This window comes from Lipotes vexillifer, unplaced genomic scaffold (assembly GCF_000442215.2).
Source record: "Lipotes vexillifer unplaced genomic scaffold, Lipotes_vexillifer_v1.1 scaffold306, whole genome shotgun sequence".
NCBI classification, from domain to species: Eukaryota; Metazoa; Chordata; class Mammalia; order Artiodactyla; family Lipotidae; genus Lipotes; species Lipotes vexillifer.
In genome coordinates this window covers 1,907,579-1,917,875 of record NW_006789814.1, presented here as the reverse complement: position 1 = coordinate 1,917,875, position 10,297 = coordinate 1,907,579, and the positions used below count along the sequence as shown (strand labels likewise).

Below are 10,297 nucleotides of genomic sequence, written 5' to 3'. Positions count from 1 at the left end.
CAGTGAGAGGCCCGCGTACAAAAAAAAAAAAAAAAAAAAAAAAAAATACAGGGAAAACAGAAGTTCAATAACAAACAAAAACCTCAATAATTCAGAACAATGGCAACTAATTTAGGCTTTCAAATTAGAAGCCTCTGTTTAACTTACTAAAAAATCTACCCATCACAGCGAATTTTAAAACATTTTCAGTAACTGAAATGTATTCACAAAACCATGTTTATTCTCTGAATTTGCTTCATAAACTTTTCCTTTACAGATATTATATAAAAGTAATCTGCAGCCCAGCACAGATCAAGTAAGTAAGATTCTACTCAACAAATACACATTACTTCTCTAGATTCTCCCTTGGTAGCTCTAGCCCAAGAAGGCAATGATCAGTCCTTTTTAAGATTCTATAATCATATGTATTATCAAGATCCTTGAATAAATTCTATTCAATACCAATAAAATTAAAAGGACATTCATATAGTCTCTGAAATGCATATAGGCCCTTACATCATCTCATAAAAAGTGACTACAATGATGCCAATTTTGTCATATATTAGAATTCTAAGGTCAAGCAACAATCCAGTTTCCACAAGTGTCATACTGCATATCTTATGACATCACTGGAAGAGATGTGAAATATACTCTAATACCCCAATACATAAGTTTATTTTTTATATCTGATAAACCTAAATGATACTCCAATATCTAAGTACTCTTGCTTTAAAGAATACACAAGGGTTTCCCTGGTGGCGCAGTGGTTGAGAGTCCACCTGCCAATGCGGGGGACGCGGGTTCGTGCCCCGGTCCGGGAAGATCCCACATGCCGCGGAGCGGCTGGGCCCGTGAACCGTGGCCGCTGAGCCTGCGCGTCTGGAGCCTGTGCTCCGCAATGGGAGAGGCCACAACAGTGAGAGGCCCGCGTACCGAAAAAAAAAAAAAAAAAGAATACACAAGATGCACAAAGACATCAAAGAATTTGAAGTCACATGAATCCTGCACACCAATAAAGAATAACCTGCAAAACTCACATTTAAAATTATTGCTCGGAGGACACAGGGAGGAGGAAGGGTAAGCTGGGACAAAGTGAGAGCGAGAGCGTGGCATGGACATATATACACTACCAAATGTAAAATTGATAGCTAGTGGGAAGCAGCCACATAGCACAGGGAGATCAGCTCGGTGCTTTGTGACCACCTAGAGGGGTGGGATAGGGAGGGTGGGAGGGAGACACAAAAGGGAGGAGATATGGGGATATATGTATATGTACAGCTGATTCACTTTGTTATAAAGCAGAAACTAACAAAATATTAAAAATTTTTAAAAATAAAATCACCACTATTATTGTATTATGGAATAGAATCTGGAATTCTACACAGCTGCAATTTTATTAGATCTAAAATAACTGAAATACATTGTTTATTTGTGTGAAAAAAATAAAAATAAAAATAAAATAAAATCATTGCCCAGAAAGTATTAACGCCCATAAGTCAACAAAATTTTTGGCCCAATCTTCAATAACATGAAGTGCTGAAGAAAGTAATTCCTGAGAGTTCCCTGGTCGTCTAGTAGTTGGGATTCCAGGCTTTCACTGCCATGGCCCTGGGTTCAATCCCTGGTCAGGGAACTGGGATTGTGCAAGCTGGCACGGCGTGGCCAAAAAAGAAAAAAAAAAAATGTAATTCCTATCCCTGAAAGGTAAAGGGCAACCAGTTTTTTGAGGAAAGAAGTGACATACTAGCCAAGTATTACTTAGGAGGATCATTCTATGGTAGTGCATAGATCAACCAGAGAGGTAAAGACTACAAGGCAGAAAGACTATAAACACTACTTATAAAAAGTATGCCATCAGGACAAATAAGCAGTACAATTAGAGGAGGTGTTAAGTGCAAAGATAATGGGAGCAATATCTGACAGGAGTAGGAAGAAAGGAAGTATGAAAAGTCTAAGATGATCCCAACTTATGTGGTTAAGCAGGGTATTTTAACAGAAACTGGGCGGGGGGCGGGGGGAATCCTTTGAACTCAGTTTGGAAGGTAACAGGAATTGTACTTCAGACATAATATACTTATTTTGTTTTCCTATTTAAAAAGTTTTTAGGTAAGATAAGGAAGCACTACTCAATTTTCAGAGAAAGCCAGGCAGTGCTATAAATGAATCAAGTTCACATACCACCCTAGGGATGGAGGAGGTGGCACAGGGTAGTAGCAAGAGGGCAGAACTGAGCTGACTCCTGGCTTTAAATCCTGGCTTGTCATTTATAAATTATGAGATACAATTATTTCACTGGAATCATGGAAATGACATGCCATCTGCCAGACAAGATTAAATGAGAGAATACATTTGTACAGTATCAATTAAATAACTTGTGGCACCTAGTAGATATTCAACAAATATGAGTCTCCACCTCCAAACATGACTGAATATCAATTCAATTCTATCAGCTAACATGTACTGAGTGTCTATTATGGGCTAGACAAGGATAAGAAGCACTCACCAATCCATACAGTGCTGGAGGTAGGGGTGAAGTTGGTGGCAAATGACCCTAACTCCAATTAATTTTTATTGAGCCCTTATGTGCTAACTGCTATCTCATTTAATTCCCCTGAAGACCCTATGAAATAGATAACTACTATCTAACATATCAGACTCAACTGGGCTTTTCCAAGTTATGTAAGTGCCATCTTGCCCTTCCTCAGACAGCCCCTGTTGAAAATCACTCAGAAAAAGTAAACCGAGGGCTTCCCTGGTGGCGCAGTGGTTGAGAGTCCGCCTGCTGATGCAGGGGACACGGGTTCGTGCCCCGGTCCGGGAAGATCCCACATGCCACGGAGTGGCTGGGCCCGTGAGCCATGGCCACTGAGCCAGCGCGTCTGGAGCCTGTGCTCTGCAACGGGAGAGGCCACAACAGTGAGAGGCCCGCGTACCGCAAAAAAAAAAAAAAAGAAAAAGAAAAAGTAAACAGAGTAAGTGATGATGTACAAATATTTTAAGGCAGGAAAAGACTGAGATAACTGGTATGGTGGGCTCTCCTGTCACTTATTAAGATGTGACCCAAACTGCAAGTGAGCAATGAAGTGGCACATACACCTGATCTCCTAGAGCTCTAGAAGCAACGCTTCAATTTACAAGTATACAATACATGCATTAGGCTGTAAGGCACTTCTCATGACAGTGACATCAGTCGTGAGATCACCCCCATGGATGAATAATGCAAAATCTGTTCATGGTTTTTCAAAATATCTTAACTTTTATAGTATGTTTAAGTTTATAAAGCTTACAGAGTCAAGTACCAAAAGCAATTAAATGCTTAATATACACCTCATGATATTATTAAAGGGGCCCCAAATAAGAAGTTGACCATAGTTTTCCCATGGTGAAAAAAAGCTTTCCATGCATTCAGACCACGGATAACATTATAAACTTAATGGCAATGCTAGAGACATCTGCAAAGTGATGGATGTTTTTGGAATAATGAACCAGAAAAATCACAGATATAATACGATGTTCCTTAAATTTAAGCTTCTCAGTGTAGTTGTACCCAGTCTCCACACACACACACGCAACCCATTCTTGTTCATTCTACTCTGGTCTTACTCGAAATGCATATCACATCCAGATTTACTGGCTACTATTGATCCTGGACTTAGAATTCTACTAGGCCCAAAGTCATTTGTTTATGGTTAGCAAACAGGTGACTATTAGTGCTTGATTTCTCAAGTCCTGCATGGTTCATATCTGTTAGTGAAAGAGAAGTAAACCTCCCAAGGAATGAAAATTATTGTTTCATATTTTCCAATGGTATCTCCATGTTCAGAAACATAATCTTATCAAGTGTTCAAAGGAATAATTCTAATTAAGTAGGAAAGTTATCAGAGTGTATGAGTGAATAAAACTGCCACACCCTAAGTTAAAAAGAGAAATAACTGTGGTAAAATTATTACCACAATTTTTAAAACAAGAAAAGATTTTACCAAAAAACAGCTGGGCAACAGTACTGTGTTTTAACACAGATGATATAATCTGGGTCTTAAAATTGCTAGTTAAATTTGATCATGGTGAAATAAGCCAGTCACAAAAGGTCACATGTTATACCATTCCACTTACAAGAAATATTCAGAATAGGTAAATCCAGAGAGGCAGAAAGCAGACTGGTGGTTGCCAGAAGCTGGAAGGAAAGGGGAATGGGAAGTAACTGCTTAATGGGTACAGGTTTCCTTTTGGGGTGATGAAAATATTTTTAAACTAGACAGAGGTGGGGACTTCCCTGGTGGCGCAGTGGTTAAGAATCCGCCTGCCAACGCAGGGGACATGGGTTCGAGCCCTGGTCCAGGAAGATCCCACATGCCGCAGAGCAACTAAGCCCGTGCGCCACAATTAGGGAGCCTGCGCTCTAGAGCCCGTGAGCCACAACTACTGAGCCCACGTGCCACAACTACTGAAGCCCACAGGCCTAGAGCCCGTGCTCCACAGCAAGAGAAGCCGCCACAATGAGAAGCCCACACACTGCAACGAAGAGTAGCCCCCGCTCGCTGCAACTAGAGAAAGCCCGCGCGAAGCAACAAAGACCCAACATAGCCAAAAATAAATAAAATAAATTTATATTAAAAAAAAAAACTAGACAGAGGTGATGGTTTTTACAACACTGAATGTACTGAATGCCACTGAATTGTTCACTTTAAAATGGTTAATTTTGTTATACGGATTTCAGCTCGATTTTTTGAAAGAATATAAAAAAGTTTTTAAAGATTTGATCATGGATCAAAGGACTTCAACATGGAGACTCCTATTTTGCCAGTTCACAGTACAACACAGGTTAGTCAAGAACATACATGTGTCAGGTAATGAAAGCCATGTTTTAATTCTGGCTACATGTTTTAAACACAAACGTATGGCCAATTCTTTTTTTTTTTTTGCGGTACATGGGCCTCTCACTGTTGTGGCCTCTCCCGTTGCGGAGCGCAGGCTCAGTGGCCATGGCTCACGGGCCTAGCCGCTCCGCAGCATGTGGGATCTTCCTGGACCGGGGCACGAACCTGTGTCCCCTGCATCGGCAGGCGGACTCTCAACCACTGCGCCACCAGGGAAGCCCCAAACGTATGGCCAATTCTTGAAAAGTGCTTAATCCATATATTTCATAAATAAGCAATTTAAATCTGCACTGCTTTAGATATAAAACCAATCTCTAATCCTCTTTACACACTAAATACAGATATTTAAAATAGCCATCCTAACTAAAGTATCTTACGCCTGTTAGCTAAATGGTGTGTTCATTAAAGGAAAAAAAAAAAAACTTCAGTGCTGTCACAGAAGTCACAAGTGTCCTACACTGCATGGAAGTGAGAAACAGTGTGACAATTCTGTCCAATACGAGTTTCTACAATGGTGGAAATGTGCTATATCTGTGCTGTGATGATAGTCACTAGCCACATGTGGCTATTAAAGCACTTGCAAGGTAGCTACTGTGACCGAGGAACTGAATTTTAGATTTTATTTAATTTTAAAATTAAATAGCCACATGTACACAGTTCTAGTTCCTCTGAAGGAGTAGTCTCCTCAGTTGCGGTAGGAACTTGCCTTATCTGGTTTTCCACTTCTATCCCATTCCTGGTCCATCCCACCACCCCGAAGGGCTAACGAGCTCTCTTCTGAACTCCTCTAGGATATGATCCTTCTTTCAATTATAGATCCACCTACACACATAGCTTAGTTCTTGTTCCCTAGATTATGGACTGCCAGAATGACTGGTTTTCTGAAATATGGAGGCTTTTTTTTCTCTACTCTTGTAATCTCCACAGGTTGGCACAGTGTACTGTATAGAATAAATATAGTTAATTTTTACTGAATTCAAGCAGTTTCCGTTAGGGTTCAGTAGAGTAAAAACAATTTTATATGTGCCAATTTTCTAAGAAAGGAGCTAGAGAAACAATATCCAAGAGATGTTAAAGTACAGCTTGAATAAAAAACTAAAATTCTCTAGCACACAGGTGACCATATTGTCTTACCAAAACTGCACGCTGAGGCATTTTTCTCCCACAGACAACACTGTTAAATAGTAAAGGCAGACATCAGAAAGAAAAGCCCACAGAACATATACAAGTGTCCTTGGTTTTGCCTTAACTACCTAACACTCTAAAAATAAAAACACACAATGTTACAGACAGTGGTGAACAGAGCTGTTTAAAGTATTCTACATGACTTCCTAAAATGTATGAAGAAGTAATTTCAAAATATTACTTTAAATTAGAGCATTGCCTACTTATGACAATGTCACCCAGCTACTACTGAGAAAGAACATAGAGACGGTGCCATAGTACACAAACTCATAGGCCCAGTTTCTGAAAAAGTGTCTCAGCCAAAAAGATCTTTTAATATCCAATCACAAGGAAACTAGTGGAGTTACTATTACTAGGAATAAGCTTTGAAATCAGACCTAGATTCTAATCCTAACTCCTCCATTTATTCATGGATGTCACCTCGCCTGTTTATTTAGCTTCTCTGAACCTTAATTTTCTAATCTGTAAAAATGGGTCAACAGTACCTATACCTCAAGAGGTTGTTGTGAAGATAAGGGCATATTAACCACATGGTAACTGCTCAATAAATTTATTATTACGAGGGCTTCCCTGGTGGTGCAGTGGTTGAGAGTCTGCCTGCCGATGCAGGGGACGCGGGTTCGTGTCCTGGTCCGGGAAGATCCCACATGCCGCGGAGCGGCTGGGCCCGTGAGCCTTGGCCGCTGAGCCTGCGCGTCCGGAGCCTGTGCTCCGCAACGGGAGAGGCCACAACAGTGAGAGGCCGGCATACCGCAAAAAAAAAAAAAAAAATTATTACAAGCATTTCAGAGCCCCATAATAATTACAAAAACTTTTAAGAATGAAATAAAGAAAAGCAAATTCCAGGGCCACTCTCTCAGAAAATCCATGCAGGTTGTAGTAATTAGCTCTAGGCATGCCCTTTTTCCCCATTATTAAACAGCATGATGTGGCAGAGAGAACACTAAATTAGCGCTGGCAAATTTGGATTCTAGACTCAACCGTGTCCTTAAATCTGTGAGTGACCTTAGGCATTCACTCAGTATCTGTAGGGTTCAGTTTCTTCATCTGAAAATGAGACTGTATTACTGCCAGGTCATTTCTAGCCCTAACATTCTAAGAACCTATTTTCTAAGAACCTATTTACTCAGTCACTAAAGCAATGCCACATATCAACCTGATTAGGCTTTTCTGTACAGTAACTAAAATTCTCCTCTTTTACAAACAAACCTAAAAGATAGTCTTATTTATGATTTGTATCCTATCTACTGCAAAAACAATGAGATATTTAATTTCAGATACCACAAAAAAGTACAAAGAAAACAGAAAAACACCCATGTGCAACCGAACTCTGCAAAGAAGCTGGACACAGACTACTTAGCAGTACAGTAACCCACTGAAGTTCTACAGAACTAGTCAACTGGGAAATTTCTCCAGTGACATTCTGAGGTACGCACTTTTTTTTTAAATTGAGGTAGAGTGGATACACAATATTACATAAGTTTCAGGTGTAAAACACAGTGATTCACAATTTTTCAAGGTTATACTCCATTTATAGTTGTTATAAAATACTGGCTATATTCCCTGTGCTGTACAATATATCTTTGTAGTTTATTTATTTTATACATAGTAGTTTGCTAAGGTATGCTTTTTTTGTTTCAAGCGAAGTGACATACAATTACTTTTTCAGAATGTGGTCTGGAATTTGGTGTGACCACTCTCAAGCTAGGCTAGTGAAAGATGCTCAAAAAATCCTTGCTAAGTGTTTCTCTCGCCTAGGAAGTAGAGTATAATGGGCACTGGTTTAACTTAGAGTACTGTAACGACTAGGTTACCTTAGAACAAAGTCATTTATGGAAAAAACCAACTACACATCTGTAGTCCAGCCACGCTTTGTTTAAATCTACTGAAAACAAGGACACACCTTTTAAGAAGCTTTGATATGAATCAGCAACTGACAGCTAAAAAAGGAGTCTGAGGACCGCAGAACGATCAAGGACCTTCAACTAGTAGCCAAATTCTTGCTACCCCAACATTTCTAAGAACTGTGAATAGAATGATGAAATTCTAAATTAACATGCCCAATAGAAAGCCAGAATCACAGTAACTCACTGCTGTTTGATATGAAATAAACAAGCCTCTACTTACAAGTAGTGTAAAGATGACTGATGCTCTACTTTAGCAAATTTCTAACAAACTTAAAGGATGAATTTTATGTTAATTATAGCTCAAAAAACTCACCCCCAATCTTATGGTATTCACAAAGAACACTTAGTAGAAAACAGATCTTTGGTTTTAAGATTTCACGACTGAATTTATACAAGGGTACCTGTGAACAATTCTTCTCGGCTTTGAAAGCCCTCTACACCCTGTACCTGGCCCTCTTACCAAGAAGTGTCTTCCATTAGAGTAAACTGGGTATCTGATCCCTTTTTAGACTCCTTGAGAAACAGTTCTCCATTTTGGTGGTACCACTTCAAGTGCCTAGCACAGCATCCTGCCTTCTGTAGGCAGGCAAATGTCTGTTCACTAATTGCTATACATATATCTGAGCAAAACCAGAGACTCACATCTCAAAAAATTTCATTCTAATACTGCTAACTCACCCCAAAAGTTTATCAAATCTCTTCTGCCTTCCTTTCTCTCCAATCAGAAAGACAACGCTATTTTAACACTTTCCTCCCCAGCAAAAAAAAACAAGGCTAAAATCTGTTCTTTACAATGTTTCCCTAACTCGCTGTGATGTTTTGTTATCTTTTCATGTTATCTTTTCAATTCCAGAAAAGGTGAAAAATAAACAAAGGACACACACACACACACACACACACACACACACAGAAGCAAAAAGCAATGAATAAAACCTGCTCTAAACAAGGTTTATTCACATGGGAATTCCCTGGCAGTCCAGTGGTTATGACTCTGCTCTTCCACTGCAGGGGGCACGGGTTCCATCCCTGGTCAGGGAACTAAGATCCCACATGCAGTGACATGGCCAAAAAAATAAATAAATAAAAAATAAAGAAGGTTTATTCCCAATCAAAATTTCTAACAGTTTAAACAGCTGCTCAACATGGCATAGCACTAGCGGGTGCCCTCACTTGTTCCCTATATCCTCACACCTGAGCCGTTCCAACATGTAAAATCATGAAACAAGAGCCAAAACCGAATGATCTCTAATAATCAGTAAGTCAAGGTAGGAAAAGAAATAATACTCCAGGAACAATACTTTCTCTAATCTCCTTAGCCCACTTATCCCATTCACTGTCCCGTCTGAAAAATCCTTTCTATTAGAATTGTTATTGCAGGCATTTCAGTCACATAGGAAAAGAAAAAACAAGTGTCAAGTGGAGAACCATATCTATCATCTATGTAAACTTAACTATCAGTCAGCTAGTGTTCTTTAACATAAAGTGTAAGAGCCCTTCAGGACAAAACAACCATTACTTTGACTCTGGTTCTTCTCTACTCTGGTGGCCCTGAGGAGGTCACCTTTGGGAAAATTCAGTGATTAACAAGCATCCACCAAGTGGGGACGGTAACACAACTTTGTGAATATACTAAAAAACCACTGAACTTTTAAAAGGTGAATTTTATTGTATGTGAATCATAACAATCATTAAAAAAAAAAAGTCCCTTCTCCACAAGGCATTCAGCAAAAACCAAACACTACAAAACAGAACATTTCTCTTTAAAATTCAATATAATTCATTATATTTGGGAGATAAGCCCCCTCTAAGGGCTCACTGGGGACTGCTACTTTTATTCTATACCCATTTTACAACCACAGAGTTTTGAGAGGCATTGAGGGTGGGATGACAGAAAGAACTCTACGAACTCTACACCATTATTTTAGAAGCTCTGGCACTGTCTAAAAGCCCAGATTCTATGGCCTGAATGTTTTGTGTTCCTCTCAAAATTCGTATGTTGAAATCCTAATGCCCAAAGTGATGGTATTAGGTGGGGCCTTTGGGAGGCCTTAGGTCATGAGGGCAGAGCCCTCATGAATGGGATTAGTGCCTTTCTAAAAGAAGCCCCAGAGAGCTCCTTTGCCTCTTCAGCCCTGTGAGGACACAGAAAGAAGTCAGTCTGCATTCTGTTATCCAGAAGAGGAAAGAGGGCCCTCACCCATCCAGGCTGGCACCCTGATCTCAGACTTCCAGGCTTCAGAACTGTGAGCAATATATTTCTGTTGCTGACAAGCTACCAAGTCTACAGTATTTTGTTATAGCAGCCCAAACAGACCAAGACACCAAGTAACCCTGATTAACACTGCTGAA

The 10,297-nt window shown here is 39.8% G+C and overlaps 1 protein-coding gene across 4 annotated transcripts in view; it reads right to left on the bottom strand.

Annotated features, from left to right (window-relative positions):
- The window catches only part of GSPT1 (G1 to S phase transition 1), a 34,670-nt gene that overhangs the window by 19,405 nt on the left and 4,968 nt on the right, over nt 1-10,297 (bottom strand). The gene's annotated exons all lie outside the window — the stretch shown is intronic.